Below are 26,683 nucleotides of genomic sequence, written 5' to 3'. Positions count from 1 at the left end.
AGTGAGCATGCCGAATTAAGACAACTAAGGGGCGACATAAACAGAGCAATTCGCTCTATTCGCCAAAACAGCGCAACTGCCGGCACCATAGATGCACTAAGAAAACTTCGAACAAGGAAAAAGAAAATCATCTGGCGCGCAAAAAAGGAATACAAAGAATCACTCTGGGCTAAACTACTCCATGATGCCAAAATGAATAACAGTGCCAGATTCTGGCAAACGGTCAAGAGCATCGAAAATCCATCGGCACCCAGGATCAACTCCTACATAACGGAGGACGTTTGGACAACCTATCTGCAACACTACTTTAATGTAGGCCCCCAAAGCAACTTGCAAAAACCAGCTGAGTTCTATGCTGATCTATCTCGGCCCACCCTTTATAGGAATAATCTACCACCTAGTTCCTCCCTAAAAACAATCGAGGACAGAGTACAGCACAGCCACCAAGAGGGTGCCCCCGGCCAAACGGCTTGCCCCCATTGTTATACAAACAAGATCAAAAGTATTGGTCTGGCTCATTACTAAAGCTATTTGGCAACATTACTACAACAGGAACAATCCCAGAATCCTGGAAAGGCTCAATCCTCTCGCCTATCTATAAAAAAGGCTGTAAAAGTGAACCAAAAAACTACAGGCTCATCGCCCTCATTGACATCGAGGCCAAGTACTACGCGGGACTTATTCTAGCCGACCTCCGGGAATGGGCAAGGGAAAAGGCCTTAATTCCAATTAACCAAACAGGCTTCCAGGAAAACCTGGGGACCACCACAAACATCCTGGCTTTTTCCCTTTTAGCCGATTCGACAAAAGCAGCAAGAAAACCATTATTTGTCTGTTTCATCGATTACAAAGCTGCCTTTGATAGCATAGATCGAGGAAAGCTATGGTCAAAGCTAGTACGATGGGAAATTCCTCCCGCCCTTCTGAATCAACTCATCCTACTACATTCAGATACATGGGTCCAAATAAAACTGGGGAGTGGTACAATCGTATCCAGGCGGATCCCAACCTCCAGAGGCTTAAAGCAGGGGTGCGTTTTGGCTCCTACTCTATTTAACCTCTTCGTGGCTGATCTTTCAACTGACCTAGATAATTGTAACCATCATGCACCAAACCTGGGAGGCCTCCCTCTCTCAAATTTACTGTACGCCGACGACCTGATTTTAATCAGCCAAACCCCAGTCGGCTTACAACACCTGCTCCATACTACGAACAACCACGCCTCAAAAAACGGGTTAGAAATCAACTTAGAAAAGTCAAAAATAATGGTGCTAAACCAGCGCAACCCAAAAAAGCGACTGAAATGGCAGCTGGGTGAGAGAGAACTTGAAGTCGTCCACTACTATAAATATCTAGGAATTATCTTTGATAAGAATGGGACATATGACCAACAAAAAGAGGTGATTCAGAGACGAGGAACCATCTTAGCAATCACCCTGAAAAATCTTAAAAGCAAAATAGCAGGACCAAACCTGCTCCCGCTGCTTGAAGTGCTTCGCGCAAAGCTGCTGCCCACGCTCACATACGGCAGCGAGGCCTTGCGAGGGTCAGACGAAGAAACCCTCAATAAAACGGTTGCTAAAGCTTTAAGAATAATCTTCAAGCTTCCTAAATACACCTCCCCAGCCCAACTACGCCTCGAATTTGGAATAGTAAACCAGAGAATAAGCAGGAAGGCCGCGTATGTAAAGAACTGGTATAAAATAAAGAGTGCAGAGGCGGGCTCGCTGAACTCATTCCTATGGAAGGAAATCTCAAGGAAACATGCCTCACCGGCCAAAGACTACCTCCAATCAGGGATCAGCTTGTTAGCCCTGGAGAATATATGGGAGTCAGGACTCCCATTCAAGACCGTAAAAGACCTGGTGAATAAGTCAACAAAGCTCGTCTCCACCACAAATGATAAAGAATGTCTAAATAAGAGGGCCCATAGCTGGTTCGTGATACAAAGCTATCCAAAATGCTCATCACAACCGTACTTCAGTACCAGCTTTTCCGGGCCTTTAAAAGAAGGCTTCTTGGCCCTGAGGATGGGCATCCTTCCTGTCAAACCACATTTGCCCCCCTGGAAACGTATATTCACATCTACACAATGCAGACTATGTGGCGAAACTAAAGAAGATATGCTGCATCTCCTATGCATATGTAAGTTCCTAGACCGGGAGAGGAGAGAACTGCTGAAACCGCATATAAATGAAATGCATATCCGGACGTGCAGACAGGCAGTGAAGGCGTGCTTCAGCGGGGCCAACGTTAAACTAACCTGCAGCTTCGTCCGCTACATGAAAACTGCCCAAATAAAGCTTCTCGCCGCAGCCTGAGCACAGTTGCGCGCACCCAAGCTCTTTTATCCGGCAACTCTTTGACTCCCACTACGTTCCGACCCTGAGGCAGTCATCCACAACCACACAATAGTCTATTAGAACTACGGACACTGGCGTCACCCCCAGACGGGGACTCACCCTTACTTCTTCCTTAAATTTTATACCTTCATCACAAACAAACTGTATGTAATTTTAACCAGAAAATTGGTTGATTTTAATGCATATCCATCACGTTGTTTTTTTAAGACAATATGAAATGATGTCACATATATGTATCCTTTTATACATTTTTTACTGATGTGTGTACTGCTAAGATTTTAATTAACCAAGCAATAAACTTACTACTACTACCATGAAGGTAGAAACAAGTAAGAGCATCTTTAAGTAGGGGATAGTGAGAAGCGTGTAGAGAGGAGATACCATAAGAGGTTTGGAGTTCAGTAAAGTGCATAAAGGACCCATCCTTCATCAAATGTTGAGGTGTGATAATGCCTTTATCAATCCATTCCTTCCAAAATAAGGCGTGATTATTGATATTAAAATGTTTATTATACCAGATCGGGATGCAAAGGGACTGATCAGCCGGAGAAAGTTGAGAGCCACACATGGTAGTAGTAAGTGCTTTGGGGTGAATACAAATAGGAGAGGAAAGACGTTTCAGGGGTTGAGTAATACGGTTAGCTGAAAGAAGGGAGAAAGGAGAATATTGGGCCTGTTCTAAGGAACTCCGTGCTGTCATTGACGGAACAGTGGAGTCAGACAAAAAGGTCTAGATCTGTATCAGGGTGAATGCTGCATGATATCGTCTGAGATTGGGAAAATTAACCCCACCCATTCCCTCAGAGAGTTGAAGATGAGCCAATAAAATCCTAGGCTTACGATTATTCTAGAGAAACTTGGAAAAGGAGCTATTAATGGAACAGAAAAAAGTACTAGGGAGAGAAACAGGGAGCATAGAGAGATAAAAATTAATGATTGGGAGAAGCATCATCTTAATTGTGGCTAATCTACCCCACCAAGAGAGGAAAAGTGGAGACCAACCATCTATGAGAGCAGAGAGTTTTTTTAATAATATCAGCATGATTAATTCTAATAGTCTCTTTGATATTCTTGGAGTAAAGGATACCAAAACATATAATATGTGTGGAGTTCCAATCGAAACCGGAATCAAGAAACATAGAGGGGAGGCAGAATTTGTTTAAAGGCAAGATTTCAGATTTATCAATGTTCAATTTACAACCAGAAACATCAGAGTAGTCCTTTAAGAGGGAAAAGAAGGCCGGCAAGGAAACGGATGGATTAGAAATGAATAACAGAATATTGTCTGCATATGCAGTAAATTTGAAATCTAGATTATGAAATTGAAACTCCGTATAATGTGGTGAGCGTCTAAGAGTTTATAGGAAGGGTTCTAGGGCAAGGATAAAAAGGAGGGGGGAAAGAGGGCAGCCCTGTCTAGTCCCCCTGAGAAGAGGAAAATATAGAGATTGGCAACCATTTAATCAAAAGGAAGCTGTGGGTGCAGAGTATAAAAGTTGAATACATTTAATAATAGTGGGACTGAAACCATGCCATCTTAAAGCACCAAATAAAAATTCCCAATTAACCCTGTTAAATGCTTTTTCAGCATTCAAGGTAATAGCAGTCACAGGTGAGTCAAGCTTGGAGGCCAAATGTATGATATTGAGAAAAGTACGTGAATTATCTGTGATAGAACGTCGCTTGACAAAACCGGATTGGTATAAATTAATTAGATCAGGAATAACTTTATTGATTCGGAGGGCAAGTAGTTTAGCATACATTTTACAATCAGTGTTTATTAAGGAAATGGACCTATAGTTATTACACAGAGAGGGATCCTTGTCTTTCTTGGGTATTAAGCAGATCATTGCTTGAGTGAAAGAACCTTGCGATGCAGCAATAAGTAAAAAATGATGAATCCGTGAAAGGAGGTGGGGGACCAAAAATGATTTAAAGTGCAAAAAAAAATCAAACAGTAAAACCGTCTGGTTCCGGTGTTTTGTCCTTGGGCAAAAGAGAAATGGCCTCAAGAAGTTCTTGTTCTGAAATAGGTACATTCAGGGATGTAAGATCAAGGCAACTATCAGAGGATTTGGGAATATTTTGAAAAAAAGAATCAATAAGATCTGGAGAAGGATGGGATTCGGGAGTGTAAAGAGAGGTGTAATAATTGGTGATGCAGTCAACTATCTTGGCATCCGAAAGATGTAGAGTCCCAGATTTGTCCCTAATGGCTACAATTTTGGATTTTTGCTTTTTAATTTTGAGATAATTTGCTAGGGATCTTTCTGCTTTGTTCCGACCACCATACATTTTGCATTAAATTTGAGAAGAATGTTACAAGCAGAATCCCAAGTTTGTTTGTTGTATTGCATTTTTGCTTTAATGAGAAGTGTTAATGTGTCAGGACAGTTGGTAGTGAAGTACTTATGTTCTAAGGTTTTAATTTGCTTTAAAAGCAATGTTGAGTTTGAGAGGGCTTTCTTTTTTTCCGGGTACCAACATCTATAATGAACCCCCTAGCAGACGCTTTGAAGGCATCCCAAACAAAATGAAATTGAGAAACTATGAAGAAAAAACTCTTGAGCAGATAGGTTCCGAAAATTGAGAATCCAAAAGAAGGGAATTATTAAAGCGCAAACGCCGGGATGTGGGAGAAGGAGAGGAATAATCTATGTCTATGGTCGGAAATAAGAATGGAGCCAATTTCAAACTTGTTCAGGAATTGTAGAGTAGGTTCTGTGAGAAAGATGTAATCGATGTGCGAATGAGATCTGTGGATAAGTGAAAAAAAAGAAAATTCTAAAACGTCAAGGTGAGATGTGCGCCAAGCATCGATCAATCCCCTTGTAGTAATGGCTTCAAGGAATCCTTCTTGCATCTTATTTGGAACGTATTTGGTCTGAGATTTGCAATTAAGGAAAGGGTCCGTGAGTTGGTTACAGTTCCAGCCCACAATCAAATTTTCAACAGAGAGAGAAGAGAGGAGGGTGGAAAAATAGCTCAAAAAGATAGATAAATACGATTTGGTCCATAAACATTACAAAAAGAAAGTTGTGTGTTATTGGCTTTGATATTTAAATATAACCCATCTACCATTTGTATCAGTAAACTCATTTTGTAAGAGGACATTCAAGAATTTATGAAATAAGATTATCACACCATTCTCGTTATTAACAGCTGGAGATCAAAATATTTCGCCCACCCAATGTTTACGTACTGAAGGTAAATCTTGTAACTTAAGGTGTGATTCTTGCAACATTGCTACATGAAAATTCAATTTAGCAAGATGAGACAATACCTGTTCTTTCTTAACGGGATTACGCATGCCTTTAACATTCCATGAAATGATGCGAAGACCTTTCATGAGTCAAGAGTATAGAAAGATAGGCAACTGGAAAGTAAACTATAATGAGAAAGAACCAAAAGAAAAAGTTATTATAAAACCAACAGGGATATGAAAGCTTTGTGCAGAAGAGCTAAAAGGCATATATAAAAAAGCATGAAAGATCCGGTAAAACATAAAAAGATAAACAGAGCAAAGAGGAAGGCGAGTAAGAAGTTTAACTAGAAAGGACCAAAGTAAGAGGCAGAGGAAAGAAGGAGAAAAAGCCCTAAGGAAAAATGCAAGAGTCCAGAGATAAGAAGATAAGGAGTGACCCAAAAAGCAAAGGAGAAGAAAAAGGAAGAAAGGTGAGAGGGAAAGAAAGAAACAGAAGGAGGAGAGCAAAACCCCTCTAGAAGTCATATCAAAAAGAAGATGACGGAAAGCCCGAAGGCTTTAGTCATAAAGAACAACACAAAAATGGACATTAATGTGTGAAGGGGCGGCGAAGAACAAGACAACCACGTAGAAGAGAGACACAGAGAAAAAACAGGTTACCAAACAAAAACAGATAAGGATATGGAGTAAAATCCAAAGACAAAGAGGTAAACAAATGAGACAACATGAAGGTAACTTACCAGACACTAGGGAAAAATGCTGCAGGGTGAATGGTACATTACATATACAAGGGCAACATGTGTAAGGAACGTCATCAGCAGAACTGCAAAAGGGAGACCTAGGAAACATGGGAAAGAACAAACAAGGACACATTAAAAGTTTGTAAACTACATTCTAAAAATCCAACAGAACAGCTCAGAGAAACAGTAACAAAACAATAAAAAGTTTGCTCAGCTTCATAAGTTCTCCTTTGTGAGTGTGAATTAACTTCAGGAGGTTGACTGGATCTTCAAAACTCAGAGTTCTGAACTTATAGGTAACTTTAAAGATGCAAGCATGGATTAAACTGTAGCGGGCATTCATTAATCTAAGGGCGGGTCTTAGGTCGAGGAATTCCTTCCGCCGATTAGAAGTTGACTTAGAGACATCTTGACTGAAGAAGATTCTGTGACTGGACCAGAGCATCTGCTTATGTTGCTTAGCAGCGTTGAGAATTGGTATGAGATCCAAGTATAAAAGGAAATAAGCAATTATATCTCTTGGTTTTGAAGAAGAAGAAGCTCTCTGTGACCCCAATTGGTGAGCTCTTTGGGTATTGAAATCCATGGATTTAGGGAGACCAGTGATCTGAAGGACTTGGGTTTTCAAAAAGGTAATCATATCCGGGCCTTCGAAACTGTCAGAAATACCATAAATGCGCAGGTTGTTTCGCCTATTGCGATTTTCCAAATCCTCTGTGATCTTTTTAAGTTGGCTAAATTCTGTAGTGAGACTATCAACTCTGACAACAACATCTTGAGCGTCACTAACTTTTTGCTCAACATCTGAAAGTCTTGAATCAAGACCAGACCATTTCTCCTCCATCCTTTGAAGAGTGGCAGCTGTATTGGTCATAAGTGGCCGAATAAGGCGCAGTTCCTCCATAATATCCTCTAACGTGAGAGGAAGCGGTGACTTCAAAGGAGAGGGCGGGTCTTTCTTGGTGCATTTACCAGAGGAGGCGGTTGATTCTTTATACCCTCCAGAAGAGGTCCCCTGGGATTTATGTATATTATCCATATTGGCTTAACAAGTAAAGTACAACAAATGAGAAGCAGCCGTGTAAAATAAAGAGGCAAGAGGAAAAACAGCGCTGGTATAAAAAGGAGGAAGTGCCAAAAAGTAAGGTCACCAGCAGACTACAAACAAAGGGGAGTAGCAGGGGGCCAGCAAAGTTGTGTAGTTTCCAACACTGGTCGAAAGAGGTGAGCACTCAAAAAGTATTGAAGAAAAGCAATATAAACACAGCCATATTCAGAAAGGTGAACCAATAGATGCAAGTCTAAAGCTTACATGCTGGCCTCCAATTCTCTACATCAAGAACTGAGGCGACTTAAAAGGCAAGGATAAGAGAGAATGAGGCCAAAAACATTCCTTCCAGCACCAGAAAAGATCAAAAATCAGTCTGCAATGGGGAATAGAAGAGGCTGTAATGAAAAACAGTAGAATAGCAGCATTGCGGCAGTGCGTGTTGCTGCCAGAAAAAAGTACTCAAAGTGGCGGCCGCAATGAGGAGAAAACTAATGGAACGAATAAAAAGTCAGACAGACCCAGAATCCATCGTCGCGGCGAAGGAGCGCTGCTCAAAAGAAAACCCTTCGTTGTCGAGCGCAGCTCGATGTCGTGGAGCTCTTCAGGTGGCGGCCATCTTGAACCGCCGCTGCCGCGCGCCTATAACATTGTTCTTCCCATGGGTTTTCTTGCAGAGAAGCACATTTGTGGGTTGGTCTATTTTTTAATGGCGGCTCAACTCAACTCTTATCCAGAGTAGATGTTTGGCAGTTGGACGTGTCTTTCACTATGGAAAAAGCACTCTCACACATATCCATCTTCAACCCCCACCCCTCTGTCAGTGGGCATCCCTCAAAGCTTAGTCCAAGAACATCTCATTTTCTCACTCTACAACTCTTCTGTCTGTGATTCTCTCTGTGAAGTTATGTCCTCATCTGAATTCTTCTATCGACCATGCGCAGACACCACCCAATTCTTTTTGTCTCTTTTTCACAGTTTTGCTCCTTAAATCCTGTCACACATGTCAAACTGCCACACTACCATCTGACACTGGGCAGCACCATTAAGATTGTCATGATGAACTCATCTAAAATGGACTACCTATTCTTTACCGCGTCAACAGTGTCACCTATTTTACTGATGGTACCCACTTCACCCAGTTCTTTTGAAATCCCCCTACTCGGTAAGACAATGGGGGGCGCTTGTGAGTCAATTGGCGACGATTGAGAACCTCATTCTAAGCACAGCAACATCTGCACTTTTCCAACTATTGAATATAAGCATACGAATCATCCATATATTGTACTCAAAACAGCAAACAACTAATTTAGTATTCGGTAGACTGGGATATTGTAATGGGCTTCTCCTCTGAATGCTGCTGCCAGTTCCCCTGTGCCATGCACTACTTATGACCTCACATAATACATCACTCATGACATGTTCTATGACATCATTGATAACATCACTCATGACATCTGAAATGACATCATTGATGACTTCACTGTGCATGGCGAGGGCACAAGATATGGTGAATTTCAGTGATTTTTAGAGTTTAAAATGTGACATTTGTATGTATGTAAGTATGTATTTATATGTATGCATGTACATATGGACAGTGTATGTATACTCAGACATGCCAAACTATGCTTCTCACTATATAGAGATGAGGTTGTTGTTATACATGTGTCATTGAACTAGGCTCCCTGATATATATTTATATGAGATAAAATCTCTATATTACACAACAGGATACATGTGTATATCAGACCATATACATACTGTGGTATCTATGTACATATTGGTTTGTATATATAGAAGGGTTTATGTCTGCTACTAAAACTTTATTAGGTGGCATGTGTGTTGGGTGTGGTGGTGCGTGGTTGGTTTCTTCAAGGTGAAATGGATGCAGCGGTGGTCGGTCCAGTGGAGTTCGGTGGTGTGGTTGAAGGCGACGTGGGTGCTTGTGGAGAAGATGGGGTCCAGCGTGTGGCCGGCGGCGTGGGTGGGTGCGGTGACGAGTTGTCTGAGGCCGAGGTTGGCGAGGTTTTCGACCAGCGTGGTGGATTTGGCGTCGCCGTTGTTCTCGAGGTGGATGTTCAGGTCCCCGAGGAGGATGTAGTCCGTGGAGGCGAGTGCGTGGGTGCTGACGAGGTCGGTGATGGAGTCGCTGACCTGAGCCCGGGGTCCGGGGGGTCTGTAGACAAGTGTTCCTCTCGAGGGTGGTGTTGGGGTCGGTGTGGATACGGAAGTGCAGGTGTTCGGCAGTGTTGAGGGTGTCATCTGCGTGGGTGGGGAACTTGAGGGTGGACTTCTGGACGATGGCTATTCTTCCTCCGATTCGGTTGGCGCGATCCCTGCGGGTGATCTTGTAACCGTCCGGGATGGCTATGGCGATGTCGGGCGCCGAGGAGTGGTTCCACCAGGTCTCGGTTAGGATGGCCACGTCTGGGGCGGAGGTGTCGAGCAGATCCCAGAGCTCGATGGCATGTTTGCGTGCGGAGTGGGTGTTGAGGAGTATGCAGCGGAGGTGGTTGGGCCCAGTCCTTGGAGGTTTGGTGTCTCTGTCGCAGGTGAAGCTGCAGGTGCGGCAGGAGAAGGGTCTGTGGGTCCGTTTTGGGGTGGCCTGGAAGCAGGTGTGATTTCGGCCGGCGTTGAGTGCATGGAGGGTGCTGGCGTCGTAGGGGAGTCTGGTGTTGTGGCGTTCGCGGGGTCCAGGGGTTCTCGCGCTGGGCGCGGTCCAGGCGAGGACGTGTGCAGATGGGCTTGCCTTTGGCGTGCCAGTGGCGCGCCCGCTGCGCGCGACCGCGCAGTGTCCGGCATATATGGGGAGGTGGGAGGGAGGAGCAGCTGGGAGGCGGGAGCAGCGAGTGGGCATGGGGGCAGGGAAACAGTGGGACAGAAAGCAGAATGGGGCGCAAAGAGGGGGAAAACAGTGGCACAGAAGCAAAAACGGGGTACACAGAGGGGGAAAAACAGTGACACAGGGGGCAAAAACGGGGCACAAGAGAGGGGAAAAACGAGTGGCACAGAGAGCAAAAGCGGTGCACAAAGGAGGGGGAAGACAGTGGCACAGAGGGCAAAAACGGGACACACAGAGGGGGAAAACAGTGGCACAGAGGGCACAAAAGGGGCACAGAAACGGGGGTAGAGCACACTTACCAGCGGGTACTCGGCAGCGGCAGCGGGGGCACACAGGCGGAGCTGCGTGGAGGGGGAGCGACCTACCAGGAGGGTCAGTTGATCTTTGATGAGCTTATCTGTTAAATCTCCAAATTGACTCTCCATAGCTAATTCTCTCAACAGTGCCACGAACTCCTAAACTGATTCATCTGTTCTCTGTGGTGTGTATTCTTGTAGTGGTTATGTTTACTGACTTTGAAAACATTTTTAAACCTCAATTTAGCCTCTTTGGAAATGTCAGGATCAGAGGCTTTTGCTGTCGTAGTACGGTTTGTAGACACGTGTGGATATGCTAGCCCTCCTTGCAGAGTGCACTAAGCAGCAAGACCTTTTTTTCCTGCAGGATTGGAATTCAGGCTATTATTTATTTATTTACATGATTTGTAAAGCGCATGACTACCTAAAAAAGGTTTCCCAACGCTAGCCTCCTCACTAAAACCAACCAACCAGCATTTCCAAGAGCTAATGGTTAACTGTTAACGAGGAAGTGGGAACATGCATATTTTGAGCAATTTGCAAAAAGCTGTGAGCGATTTGCAAACTCTCAGTGTTTGTGGCAAGCTGTTCCACAACTTTGGTCCCAGATATGCAAATTCCAGACTACCTTGACAGATTCTCTTGATTTTACGAACCACTGCCAGCTCCTGGTGGCTAGAATGGAGAGATCATTTGGGTGTATACCGAGACACCAAAGGTCACAGATGCATGGGCACTTTGTTGGAAAGGTACCATACCATAAGACTTTGAATTGAACCATACGTTCAGTTGGCAGCCAGTGAAGAGTATGTAACCTACTGGCTGATGAGGTGAATCCGGGTGGGTGTAGGAGAAGACATACTGCTGCATTTTGTACGGTCTGGAGCTGTTTAAGCAGAGATTTTGCAGTGCCCAGATATTACCATAGTCCAGTCTGAAAATGACCAGGGCCTGGACTACAGTTCTTGGGGCATACCAAGATTTTCCATAACCACTCAAGGATACCAAAACAAGTGACAACTACTATATTGATCTGGTGGCTCAAAGACATCTTGTCATCGAGCCACACCGCCAGATTGTTTTACCACATGAACTGGAGCAGGAGGGATACCCATAGTTGATTGCCACAAATGAGGATTCCAATGGTGGGGCTAGTTGCCCACCAGCAGAACCTCCATCTTGTCCCCATTAAGTTTTAGTGAGTTCATCTTCATCCATGATGAAAATTGAGCAAGATAGGTGTTAAGGGATTCTACCTTGTTGTTATCCTTAGATGATAGCGATACCACAATTTGTGTATTATCTGTGTACAAAAAACAATGTAAGCCTATGAGTTTCTAGACTTTCAGCTAAAGGTGTCGCATAGAAAGTGAAGAGAAGAAGGCTTAAGGTGGAACCCCCTGAAGCTAAATGGTGAGGTGTGAGTGCACCTGAAAGTTGCGATCATATAGAAAAGAGCTCAGCCAACGCCAGAGCTGTGCCCTGTGCATCCATATCTCCCAGTCTGGAAAGCAGAGTGGAGTGGTTCACTGTTTCAAATGCGACATTGAGATCCAGAAGGATCAGTCCCACAGCACCACCCATGTCTAGCTGACAATGCAGGTATTCGGTGACACTGAGCTGGGCTGATTCAGTACTGTTGCCATTCCTGAAGCCAGATTGTGAGGGGTGCAATAAACCATTTAGTTCAGTGTAGGATGAGCGCTGCAGATTAAAATGTTTCTCAAACACCTTGGCCAAGGTAGGCAAGAGTGATATAGGCCTATAATATTACTAAATAAGAGAGTTGAGCTTTTTTTTTGTAAAGGTTTGACTAAGGCTAGCTTTCATGCTAAGGGAACAATGCCTTCAGTCAAGGAAGCATTCAGAAGTTGAGTAAATTGCTCCATGACTAGCAATGCAAGCTTGCCCAATATCGAAGGGGGACAGGGGTCAAGCAGAGAACTTGATCTAGTAGCTGCTAGCAAGAAGATGAATGACCTCACATCTAGAGGATGGAAAGTATGCAAGATAAAGGTTGTGCTAGGAGGAACTTCAGAAGGAATAACCAAAGATTTGCCTACAAAGGTGGACTGGATGTCTGCTACTTTTTTTGAGAAAAAGTGTGCAATTTCATCGCTTTGAACTTGTGTGAGAGTGGAAGTTGGGACAGTACTAGCCTGATTAGAGAGATTTTTAACTTAAAAAGAGTAGGTTTAGGGAAATTTGTAGCTGCCGTGATCTTATCTCAATAAAATGTGGGTCTAGCAGTACTACATTTTTTCGAATAATCTTTTAGCGCCAATCTGAATCTTAAATTATCTTCATGGCTGTAACTTTTCCACCATCCCCTTTCCAAACCTTTACACAATTTGTTAAGTTGGTGCAATGAGTAGTTGCACCATGGAGCAAGGTAAAGAATTGTTACTAGTAATGGGAACTAACACATTGAGTGAGGATCTGATCCAGTGGACTTAAATGTGAACGGTAGGTTTGCCTGAACCACTCAGCGTGCTTCAATTGGCTTTAGGTAGAGAGTTAAGGGCAGAGACATTGAGTTTTGACCAGCTTCTACCAAAAGATGTCATCTGATATTCTCTCATTTAGGCCCCTGGTTGAATGAAAAGAAAGAATTGTACTGTGAAGTGATCAGACCATGACAGAGGGTCTGTAAACTACTAAGATTGGTAAATATGGGATCAAACATATGACCAGCAACATGAGTGGAGGAGTTCGTAATGAGTTGAACATTAAGAACAGAGAAAACAGTACTGCTATCCACTGTGTCAAAATGGATGTTAAGGTAACCCAAAATAGTGAAATTAGAAAATTTAAGGATAGTTGATGCAAGAGCTTCAGAAATACTAGAGCTTTAGTTGTCCGCATAGCCCGGTAGACGATAAATGAAAGCACTGGACAAGGTGAAGTTCTTAGTTAGTAGCAATGAAAAAAGAAGAGCTTTATAGTCAGGGATTATCAGTTTATCTATTTTGCACAGAACATATTCTTTAAAAATAATAGTTATACTGCCTTCTTTTTCATTTTTGCGGTTCATTCTCAAAATCCGATAGAATGGGGCAAGAGCTGAAATAACATCTGGCCGTGAAGCATCATTGAGCTAGGTTTCTGTTAGAAAACTGCAACGGGGTCATGATCCATAAGGTAATTAAACATGTCCCAGTGATATTTTACTAGCAAACGGCAATTTAGATTAAAAAACTTAAAACCACTAAAACCCTAGGTAGAGTTAAACTTACAATGCACAGGTAAGCCAACTGGGGAGGACGCAAGCTTTGGGTGCTTGGGAGTGGTTGTAAAGTTACAGTGTGGACCCTTTCTGACTGCTACGGCTAAATCTAAATCAAGAAGAGGGGCTCAATATTCTGTAGGTATGAGATGAAGAGCGAACAGTTGGGAAGCAGGAAAAATAAATTTACCTTAGGACCCAGGGGCAGCATTCCTGCCCTTGGCCCTATTTGGGCGTGGATGGGCATAGATAGGCTTGCCTTAGGCAAGCCGAGATGCGTCTGTGCCATGGCTGCATTTAATAACACTGGCCTGAAACAGCTGACGAGGCTGCTGGGAGATAGAGCGCAAACCCCTCAGTACTATCAGAAGAACTGTAGCCGCTGGTAAAGTAATTTCCCCTCCAACTCCGTAAACACAGTAACAGTTCACTTTCCAATTACCTTCAAATTCAGTTACATTCAATTCTGCTCTCTCCTTTAAACATGTTGAAATTGGTTCATCACTATAAAACACACTACATAGAAGAGGGTCCATGGGCTAGTTTATAGACTCACCACTAGATACGTGCCCCTAACAAAGACATGAATTACAAAAGAAGTATCTAGGAGTCAAACAGTAAAAAAAGGGGGAACTCTATTCACCAAGAGACCTTGGCATGACAAGAACAAGTATTGTAAGTTAGATCATTCGGTAACATCACCTAACTCGATATGACACAGTGCACGTGATTACTCTATTGGAAAACACAAACCCAAGGATAGGTGAGAATTTTCCCATCAGTTGTCGATCTGTACCGCCACTTTTACATCATATAGGTTCTACTTACCCAGGAGTTAGTGCAATCACAGTCACAAGAGTGTAAAAGGACTGTGAGAGCCAGAGACCCTTTGTTAATATCTAGTGGGTGGTGTCAGTGTGATAGGACAACTGAAAAAAGCAGTGCAAATATGCCTCTGGGGAGGCCTCCCAGTTAGCGCAGAGGAACGCCAGGAGACACCGACGGATAGAGCGGTGATCCTCATTACCTGAGCTGCAGCCAGGTGAGGTGAGGCGCTATCCCCACACAAATTGGATTGTGGCGGAGTTTTTGAACCTGAAAAGCAGGTGATATGATTCCTTTTTACCCTTATATTTTTCACTAACTAAACAGGAGTAGCAACACCTAGGTCCTGATGAATGCATTGGTACTTTCCATCTATGCAGAAACATGTTGACCATTATTTGCTGAACAGATATTCTGTCAAATCTGTTTACTCACTATTGTTTTTATGTTTGGGGAGCTGAGAGAAATCATTAAAAATTTCCAGTTCTACTCAGTCTTACCTAATTTTATTATATCACTAATCACATATTTGCACTGCTTTTTTCAGTTGTCCTATCACACTGACACCACCTACTAGACTCCTGGGTAAGGAGAACCCATATGATGTAAAAGTGGCGGTACAGATCGACAACTGATGGGAAAATTCTCACCTATCCTTGGGTTTGAGTTTTCCAATAGAGTAATCACGTGCACTGTGTCATATCGAGTTACGTGATGTTACCGAATGATCTAACTTACAATACTTGTTCTTGTCATGCCAAGGTCTGTTGGTGAATAGAGTTCCCCCTTTTTTTACTGTTTGACTCCTAGATACTTCTTTTGTAATTCATGAAATTGGTTCATCCCAATTTGGACATTTAATTCACTTGTATATCTCTAGTAAACTGGTACTACAGGTACTCAGAGCCTGTAAAATAAATGCTACAAGTAGGCCTGCAGCACTGATTGTGCCACCCACTTAAGCAGTCTTTACAAACTTTGTCTCTAGCCTGCCGTTGCTCCCTCTGGCAGTTTTAAACTGCCTTTCCAACCTGGCAAAAACAACCTTTTGCCACACCTATACCTTTCCTTTTAATACATATAAGCACACCCCCACTCCCTGGGTAAGCCCTAAACAGCTCTTAGGGCAGAGTGCAGAGTATCTAAAAAGTTGGACATGTACTTTTAAGTTTTACGTGTCTTGGTCGTGAGAAACTCTTACATTACTTTTTCACTACTGCAAGGCCTGACTCTCTCATAGGATAACATTGGGTTACCTTATTACATTATTTAAGTGATAACGTTTGATTAGGGGTAGGTAGGAATGTTGAATTTGGTCGCCAAAGAATTGTAATTTAAACCCTTTAATTGAAGTCACAATTCTGAAAATGCAAATTTTAGAAAGTTGCCTTTTTCTTATCCTAACCATTTGTGCCTGAAGCTTGCTCCTGGTTCACATAACTAGGTGTGAGGTGCAGAAGGCCTTTGTACATTCCACCCAGATAGCCATACAATAGGAAGACCAAATGGTGGCAGGATGGGCCATTACGCAGGATAGGGGTGAGATGTCACCTACCACACATGCACCTCACAAGGGGCTGTCTCAGCACAATCACAAAGTGTTTAACACTAGCTCATTGTGCCCCCAGATAACCTGGGACCAGGGCAGGGAGGCAGGAAATTCCAGACGCTTCTGTCAGGGGGAAACCTCCAGAAGCTTCTCCCACTTCAAAGGGGACACCAGGTATAAAAATAGTATCCTCAAAACAACTCTTCAGTTTACTTCTGGACCAGCTGATTGACTCTCATATGACTGCCATGCTGTCTGTGACTTTCTGTGTACTTCAGAGGACTGTACTGCTGCCTGAAGCCTGCCTGCCTTGTGTCCGCAAAGGGCTGCCCTGCTGCTTGAGGCCTGATTTTCTGCTTACACCCCGGACCATCAGAGTGACTCCAAGGGTCTAGTGGGCTGGCCTCCTCATCAGAGCCTTATGGACAGAAAAGTCTCCAACCATCTTGACCCTGTACCTAGATCAAGCGTGAGTAATTCCTTACCCTATAAGTGGTGCCCCTCCAGTCTTGGGCCCTTGGAAGTAGGGTTAAAGGTGCTATACCAACTTAACTGAAGAGTCCATCAAATCCAGCTCAAAGTGACGCAAAGCAACACAATACAGTCAGTGTACCAAGAACATAAGGAACAATTCTCAGCGGCCCAAACTTGGTCCTGTGCCTGGCCTGTGCTTCTTCATGGTCGGCCTGAACTTGTGACTTTGTCCTGGTCCAGTGCGACCAGATACCTTCAGTTTGTACTTTGCACCCTTTGGCACTACATTTCTTCAATTCAAATTTTATTGCTTTGGTGTCATTTTATTTATTACATTGTATTTTGCTCTTCTAAATTGATGTGAGATTTTCCTGTGTTATCTTTTCATAGTATTAATGTTTGTGTGCTGCATAAATACTTTACACATTGTCTCTAAGTTACGCCTGACTGCTTTTGTGCCATGCTACTAGACTATGTGGCTAAAGCACGGCCATTTTGGAACAGCGGATCATTGGAGGTTAGTTAGAACAATGCATAGTGTTCCCACTTGGGAGCGCCTCTTGGGAGTGGGGGAGGGCACAGGGCTATTGCCACGGTGATTGTGAAGGCTCAGATAGGAAATACACCAGCTGGAGTCCAACTAGCAACAATGCCCCACCTTCTTTGAGCTAGTTATGGATACATCAGAAGGATGCATGCATGCCTTGGCCAGGTTCATAACACGGACAAGACAATGTGATCACATATCCAACACTGCATGCATGCCGTGATCAGGTTCATAACACAGACAATACAATGTAATCACACATCCAACCCTGCATGCATGCAGTGGCCAGTCTCATTACAGAGACAAGACAATGTGATCACATATCCAACTCTGCATGCATGCAGCAGCCAGAGACAAGATAACGTGATCACATATCCAACCCGGCAAAGCCAGGCTCATAACCGGGACACAACAAAGTGATCATATATCCAACCTTGCATGCATGTGGCGGCCAGGCTCATAACAGGGATGAGGCGATGTGATCACATACCTAACCCTGCATGCATGCCATGGCCAGTCTTATTACAGAGACGAGACAATGTGATCACATATCCAAACCTGCATGCATGAAGCTTCTAGGCTCATAACAGGGACGCAATAAAGGGATCACATATCCAAACCTGCATACATGCCATAGCCAGTCGCAATAAAGAGACAAGACAAAGTGACCAACATTCAACACTATATGCATGCTGTGGCCAGGCTCATAACAGGGATGAGAAGATGTGCTCACACATCCAACACTGCATGCATGTAGCGTCCAGACACGAGTCAATGGGATCACCCATCCAACACCGCATGCATGCTGTGGCCAGGCTCATAACAGGGATGAGAAGATGTGCTCACACATCCAACACTGCATGCATGCAGCGTCCAGACACGAGTCAATGGGATCACCCATCCAACACTGTATGCATGCAGTCGACAGGCTCATAACAGGGACGAGAAGATGTGTTTACACACTCAACACTGCATGCATGCAGAGGCGAGACAATGGGATCACAAATCCAACACCACATGCATGCAGCGGCCAGAGATGGGACAAAGTGATCACACATCCAACACTGCATGCAATCCGTGGCCAGGCTCATCACCGAGACGAGACGATGTGATCACACATCCAACACCACATGCATGTAACTCCTAGAAACTACACAAAAGGATCACATATCCAACACCGCATGCATGCAGCTCCTAGACGAGACAACAGGATCACAGACAGGGTTCCGCCCTCAGCACGGAACTGAAACCGCTCTTTTAGCGGTGACGGAAGAAGCTAGAGCTGTGCTGGACCGGGGAGGAAAAGCCGACATCATTTTACTTGACCTCAGTGCCGCGTTCGACGCGGTCAACCATGCCACATTATTACAGCGATTGAATGGCTTGGGCGTGTCGGGAGTGGCCCTGGAATGGCTGACCTCCTTCCTGGATGAACGATTCTTCCAGGTGTTTGAGGGCGAGACAGTCTCACCCAAGCATCCACTTAGCTGTGGGGTGCCCCAGGGCTCCTCCCTAAGCCCCACCCTTTTTAATGCCTATATGGAACCTCTAGAAAGGATAGTGCACCCCTTTGGTGTGCGTATCGTTACCTACGCCGACGACACCCAATTGGTGGTCTCTTTGGACCACTCTGAGGGATCGTCCACCACCTTAGGTCCCTGTCTAGAGGCTGTTGCCAGGTGGATGCAATCTTCCTGTCTTAAACTTAACGGGGAGAAGACAGACATTATGCTGTTGGGCAACCCTCCCCCGTCTGCCCTAGCATCCATCTGGACCCCATGTCTTGGCCCGCCTCCCCCCCAAACCTCAGATAAAGAGCCTCGGAATCTGGCTTGACAAAGCGCTTGACTTCTCGGTCCAAGCCACCGAAACTGCCTCTACATGTATTGGGCTGATGAAAATGCTCCGCAAGGTGCTCCCTTTGCTCCCATTCCAGGCAAGGAGGATCATGGTCCAGGCCCTGATACTATCCCGCCTGGATCATGGAAATGCCCTATACATAGAAGCCCCAGCAGCAGTGACCTATAGGCTCCAAGTCAGGCAAAACTGTGCCGCCCGACTACTGTATAACATTCCCCGCTGGCAGTCAGCCAAGAAAGCTCTAAAAGAACTTCACTGGCTCCCAGTAGCGGCCAGAGTGCAGTTCAAGACCTTGTGCATTTTGCACAAATCTCTTCACCACACTGGCCCGGCAATCCTGCACCCCATAGTTACACCTTATGCCCAGTCCAGAGCCCTGCACTCTAGCTCTTTACAGCTAGCAACTACTACTAAAATCAACAAAGCTCGCTGGGGCGGGCGCTCCTTTTCCCACACTGCGGCCAAGCTTTGGAACTCGCGGCCGCTCTCCCTTCGAGAGAATAATAACCGTATGTCCTTCAGAAAGGCCTTAAAAACTCACTTGTTCGCAAAAGCGTGTTGATCTACCCTGAGCTCGCCACAAGCAATCAGTCAAAAGCGCTGCGAGGCCTCCGGGTAGTTATGCGCTACACAAGTGCAATTTTAATTTCATTTCATTTCACATATCCAACACCGCATGCATGCAGCTCCTAGACAAGACAACGGGATCACACATCCAACACTGCATGCATGCAGTGGTCAGAGACGGGACAACGGGATCACACATCCATCACCGCATGCATGCAGTGGTAAGAGACGGGACAATGGGATGGATGACACATCCAGCACCGCATGCATGAAGTGGTCAGGGACGGGACAATGGGTTCACACATTCAACACCCCATGCATGCAGCTCCTAGATGGGACAACGGGATCACACATCCAACACTGCATGCATGCAGTGGTCAGAGACGGGACAATGGGTTCACACATTCAACACCGCATGCATGCAGTGGTCAGAGTCGGGACAATGGGTTCACACATCCAACACGGCATGCATGCAGTGGTCAGAGAAGGGACAATGGGTTCACACATCCAACACTGCATGCATGCAGTGGTCAGAGACGGGACAACGGGATCACACATCCATCACCGCATGCATGCAGTGGTCAGAGACGGGACAATGGGATGGATGACACATCCAGCACCGCATGCATGAAGTGGTCAGGGACGGGACAATGGGTTCACACATTCAACACCCCATGCATGCAGCTCCTAGACGGGACAACGGGATCACACATCCAACACTGCATGCATGCAGTGGTCAGAGACGGGACAATGGGTTCACACATTCAACACCGCATGCATGCAGTGGTCAGAGTCCGATGAAACTCTCACGCTGCAGGGAGAAGGAGCTCCGCGGTCTTCATCTTTGAGGACGCCACTTTTCACTCAGACCTACGGGTCTTATCAGGCCCCCAGTACCTTTCTTGAATCGATGTCCTGCACTAGCTGGATACTTCATGTCTCCATTTTGACCGCTGACCAAACGCTTCTGAGTACCTTCTATTGAGGTCGTTCTTATTTTCCTTAAAGGCATCTTCGTTATCTCCTGTATTAACAACAGTTCTTGCTATTCTCTTTGAGACACTTGATGCTCTCTGCGGAAATGTTTTTGCACTCTTGCTCCTTGTGAACGCCTGGATCCCCTGTGGGGCCATTCTTAAATTGTGACCCCCTGACCTGTGGAACCTGGAGATTATTTTTCGAATTTATAAGGTCTCCCATTTATCTACAGACCCTTTTATATATCTCAATTGGTCTTGTTTACCCTAGGCCTTCTAGATTACCCTCCCTCAGCCTTGCTGTTACCTAGGACCGCCTTTCAAGACCTTGTTACAGACATCATTTCTGTGTCTGCCCATGTCTTTCCAAGTGCGCCCTGATGAAGGAAGCCTCTAATGGCACTTGTCCGAAACGCGCGTCGGCGCTTTTCTTGTTCTTGTGTGTAGTGATATGGATGTGAATACCTGTGTGTGGAAGTGACTGTATAAAAGTGATGTTTGCATGTATGTTTGCATGTATGAGTGGATGTATTTGGTGCCCTTCTTTAATTGACATTGCGTGTCCTAGTTTTTAGACTGTCATTGTTCATTTATGATTATGTCAATTTTTTCTAATGTTTTCTACTGTTTAATGAATTTATCTAAAAGAAGTATTTCGATATTTATATGTGCAAAAAATGAAAATTAAAAACTTTTTTGAATAAAATCATCTGTATTATTATGTATGGGTGAGCTGTTGATGTGGGTTGAATTTTTGAATCCTGTTTTTCTAGGGAACACCCCTTCATGTTTTTTCCTTTTCTTTCACACATCCAACACGGCATGCATGCAGTGGTCAGAGAAGGGACAATGGGTTCACACATCCAACACCGCATTCATGCAGCTCCTAGACGGGACAACAGGATCACACATTCAACACCGCATGCATGCAGTGGTCAGAGACGGGACAATGGGATGGATGACACATCCAACACCGCATGCATGAAGTGGTCAGGGACGGGACAATGGGTTCACACATTCAACACCCCATGCATGCAGCTCCTAGATGGGACAACGGGATCACACATCCAACACTGCATGCATGCAGTGGTCAGAGACGGGACAATGGGTTCACACATTCAACACTGCATGCATGCAGTGGTCAGAGTCGGGACAATGGGTTCACACATCCAACACGGCATGCATGCAGTTGTCAGAGAAGGGACAATGGGTTCACACATCCAACACTGCATGCATGCAGTGGTCAGAGACGGGACAACGGGATAACACATCCATCACCGCATGCATGCAGTGGTCAGAGACGGGACAATGGGATGGATGACACATCCAGCACCGCATGCATGAAGTGGTCAGGGACGGGACAATGGGTTCACACATTCAACACCCCATGCATGCAGCTCCTAGACGGGACAACGGGATCACACATCCAACACTGCATGCATGCAGTGGTCAGAGACGGGACAATGGGTTCACACATTCAACACCGCATGCATGCAGTGGTCAGCGTCGGGACAATGGGTTCACACATCCAACACGGCATGCATGCAGTGGTCAGAGAAGGGACAATGGGTTCACACATCCAACACCGCATTCATGCAGCTCCTAGACGGGACAACAGGATCACACATTCAACACCGCATGCATGCAGTGGTCAGAGACGGGACAATGGGTTCACTCATCCAACACCGCATGCATGCAGTGGCCAAGCTCGTTACAGGGGCAAGACTGTGTGATCACATATCTCCTCCGTTGATTCTACTTAATTAGACACCAGTTGAGGCTAGCGGCCCTTTCACGCTAGCCTACATCACATACTAGCTGTCCACGCAGCCATACATCACTACCGGGCCTGCAAATTGAGCACACCTGACAACAAACGCTCCCAGGGTGGCTCTTGTCTGAAATCCCGGCCTTCAAGAAAGAAAACACTTTAAAACAATATTTCTTAGTCAGAAAGAGCACCTAGGGTTGCAGAACACTTCCCACCTACACATTCTTCAAGTGTAAACTAGGGATAATAATGTTCGAACTGAGTGACTTGTCACCACACAAGCCAAAGCCATTACAGAGGAGACTCACGGGGCTCGCTGAGTCAAGTGTGAATGAATACATTGGTTCATTATTCCGGCATTCCCACACTGACCCCCTGAAATAATGCGGCATGGGCCGCCCAAATTATGCGGTATAGTGGATTGACAAATTATGCAGCATGATAAGGCAAAATATACTGCGTAATACAACACATTTAGTGATAGTATTACTTTTATCAGTTTTTCATTTTCATACACTGTCTGAGCAAAGGTTTCACCTCATTAGTACCACTTATTCCCGAATACAGCAATAAGCAACAGGAAGGTGACCAGTCAACCTTTGTGAAGGGGCTTCCACTTTCTGGCAACATAATAGCCACTTTTTTTAGCAACTACTGTCCAGTTTGAGCTAGTAACAATTGTTTTTATTAACATCTGCAGATTATGCAGCAGGTGATGATTATGTGGCAAATGCAGCAAACCCATAATTATGCGGTAAACTCTACATCCACAAAATAACATAATCCCAGTAGCCATGATTATATGTCTCTCTAAATGACACCAAGAAAAGACACCAAATGACAACAAAGGAGAATTTAGCCTGTTTTGGATTTTTGTTCAGTTGCATAATATTATGTTATAACACTGCTTAACCAATTGCTACCCTTGTAAAGCGCTCAGTCACCTTGATAGGTCCAGTTTGCAGTATCTAAAACGGCCAATGAATAAATAAGGCTGGGGTTCCAGGCGGGCCTGATGGTGGTGAGATGAAGGGGTCCGGTGAGGAACATGTCCTAGTGCCACCACCACCCACACCGCTTGGACCTCGGAGGATGTTGCTAGGGCCTCTATCCACATCCAGTATGATGACCTCCTTTCAAACCCGCATCACCCTCCAAAACATTTTTCTCCACTCACCTTCATGGTGGCACCCTGTTAAACACCTGGCCTGGCCTCGCCTTCACTCGACAGCCACCTGGTTGACAGGTATGGGTTTTAGTTCCTGCCAAGAGCATAAAGTGATGATGATGATGGCTTGAGTACCCTTGGGACTCGTGCATTAAAATAACTCATGTTATATTATCTTATGCTAATGGGCTCTTATATAGTGCAACAACTCGCCCCTGGAGGGGCAGCTCGGTGGTGTGGCGACAGACAGATGGAGAAGCAACCATTAGAACAGCCAGGTCTTGAGATGTTTTTTAAAACCAAGAAGTCCATGCATGCCCGGATGAAAAAGGAAAGTCTGTTCCAATGGTAGGGAGTGAGATAGGACAATTCTTGGCCACGGTCCCTGGACATTCGAATATGCTGGGGGCATAGAAGAAATTGATTTATTGATCTAAGATTTCTTCTGGGGAGATAGAGGATGAGTTTTTCCTGTACAGATTTGGGTCCGTTGCCTGGCCAGGCTTTATGAGTCAGAGTAGTTTGAACAGGGCTCTTTTCCCTATAGGGCGGCAGTGGAGGGCTCTGACCAATCGGACTGTAGGTGTGCCTGGCGGCCGTTCCTTAACCAGGCCGGCGGCAGTGTTTTGGACCACCTGCATTTTGGATAGAAGGGACTTGTTGGAAGCTACAACAAGAGCACTTCCATGATCAAGGTGGCTGAGTGTCAATGCGTGGATAGGGTTTTTCGAGAGCTCAGTGGAAGCCCCTGAAAAATCCTCCAGAGAAGGCGCATTGTACCGAAACACTGGCCACAGGTGGACGTAACCCGGCCTCTCATTAATAACTTATTATCTAGCACTATACTTAGGTTTCTGGCTATGTTTCTGGGGGAAGGATGTCCCTACCTGAGAGGCTGTGAAATCTGTTTTACCTACACCATACACTACAGTTCCATAGCTGGCTGCTCATGACCTGGAAGTTAAATTGACTTTGAGATGACCCGATCAGTGACGGCAGCAGTGAAGTGGCAAGCCTGGTGAGACTGCAATGGCTGCTCTCTCACCCTCGGTTTATATTCAGTCACCTGCTTCACTTCTTCATCAGTACAAATTGGCCTTTGTCTCCATCCTTCGACCCATCTTCGAAGACAAACAGAAGTACAAGTTCCACTTCCTGCTGCTCAAAACACTGAACCTTGGAACCAAGCACACACGGAAGCAAACTCCCAGGGAGGCAGGTCCCTTCTGAGCTGGGAATGAATCCTCGTCTGAGGCCGTTCTGCAGAAACTTAAAAGCCTTTCCTTCTTTAGCTCCTTTTAATCTCCAATCAGGGGCATTTCCAGCCCTCCAAATATAGTAGTAGGAATATGTGTTGCTCTTCTGGTTGAGCTGGCGGGTCAATCCCAGCCCCACCCCTACACCTTTCTCCTTTGGTCCACCATCTCGCATTGCTAACATTACCATGATTTCTTCTCAGCTACACGAATGATAAGGATCCATTTCTCTGCACTTTATATATAAACCCCTCTGAAATCCTTCAGAGTGGCGCAGCCTTCTAAAAAAACAGATATCGAAATTAAATAAGGACCGCACTGCTGCCTGGCATCTGACAGGGGTTACTGACGCCTCCATCAGTCTTGGGTCAGATCCGAGCATCACCAGTTCTGCAGTCATAAACTAGTCATAAAGATAATTCTAGATCATGCAGCAGCCTTCTCCAGCTAGAGAGAGACCTGGAAAGCTCAGCAGGGGTATGCTGTATGTGTCAACCAGAGACTAGATACTAATTACGTCTCTCCCGTTTCCTTAGCCATAATAAAGAGGCTTGTTATCTCAATTGCTTCTGAAGTACGGTAACCACCTTAAATTAGTATGGGTGATGCCTCTGTCTTTATCCGTAGATTTACTATTGTATCTATGTAATGTTTGCTCATTTCTTTTACAATATGGTACAATGTATTATCTTTTGTACAAATAAGCTAATAACATATTTCCATCTATTTCCCTTTCTCCCCCACACTTCCCTCCCTTGTAACATTACTCCTTGTTATTTTTCGTTTCTTTGTTCCACAGCAGATAATGTTTGTATTATTTGATATCTTCAAGTTCTAGTTTTCTTCTATATTATTTCTTGTATATTCATCTTTTCATATTTTTCAATTGATGTTCTATTTTGTCATTATTTCTCGCGTTAATGCTCCACTGCTGTTAAATGTTCTAAATAAACTCAGACTTAAGGGAAGCTCAGCACTCACTGGGTGAATGCATCTACCGGAAGGACGTGTATGTGACTCTGAGATCACAGTCTCATCCTTCTGAGGTCGTTCAGATCCGTATCCTTTGTATTAGGACATCATTAATGCGTGCTTGTAGTGCTATGAGGCGTTCTAGTTTGTGAGGTGCTCTATAAAAAGGGTCAGAATTATTGTAAAATGACTACAGAGAGACCAGGACGTATTTCTAAATGGTATTTGAATGAAAACCCATGATCGCTGAGTAGGGCAGAAATTGCAAAAAGTTGACAAACTCGGAAATGAGAAGTGGTTGCATTGGCTAGCAATTGTGTGTGTAAAAAAAAGAAAAGGAACTCTGCTTGTGGGTCTGGCACTGCACTGACAGGTTCTTGCAATGCCAGACTGCACTGTTGTCCTGATTACAAGCTGCATGGTACTGGTGGGGTGCAAACTCCGCTTGCTGAACTAACCTCACCGCGCAGTAACACCAAGTCAGTGGAGCGACGTTATGAGTTGAACCCCATATAATGGGGAATACGCATGCGAGATCAGATTTAATGTCCGTAAAACCACACAGTAGCCCCAATTCCAAGAAATGTAACACATGCATTTACCGCCTGCTCCCCGGAAGGGGTAAACATATGTGGGGAGGGGAGGAGGTAGTAGCAGAGAGGAAGCGGAAGCTGAGTTCTGGCAGTGGGGAGTAGTGTTTGCTCTCCCACGGTAGAAGAAAACAAGGAAAGAGGCCTGACTGCTCATGTGATTTCACCAGGTGGAATGTTCTTGTTATCTTAAGATAATGTTTGTATTATTAATACTGAACTGTGCACAATTTCGATATCAAATCTTAAAGTGCCACACCCCTCAGTTAACTGCTTGCCAAAACCCACTGGGAGAAAGTGAGATACAAATAGCCGACACCGAAACAAAAGGGAATGAGAAACACAAAGACAAAGTTCTAGGGAGGCAACTTTCTGGGGTGTAAGTAGCCATGAGACAAACTTCATCA

At 44.8% G+C, this 26,683-nt stretch overlaps 1 protein-coding gene across 3 annotated transcripts in view; it reads left to right on the top strand.

Annotated features, from left to right (window-relative positions):
- TBXAS1 (thromboxane A synthase 1) overlaps positions 1-26,683 on the top strand; it is a 542,795-nt gene that overhangs the window by 309,581 nt on the left and 206,531 nt on the right. The gene's annotated exons all lie outside the window — the stretch shown is intronic.

Source organism: Lissotriton vulgaris, chromosome 1_2 (genome assembly GCF_964263255.1).
Source record: "Lissotriton vulgaris chromosome 1_2, aLisVul1.2, whole genome shotgun sequence".
NCBI classification, from domain to species: domain Eukaryota; kingdom Metazoa; phylum Chordata; class Amphibia; order Caudata; family Salamandridae; genus Lissotriton; species Lissotriton vulgaris.
Note: the sequence above shows the minus strand (reverse complement) of the source record. Positions and strands in the feature narration are given on the sequence as shown.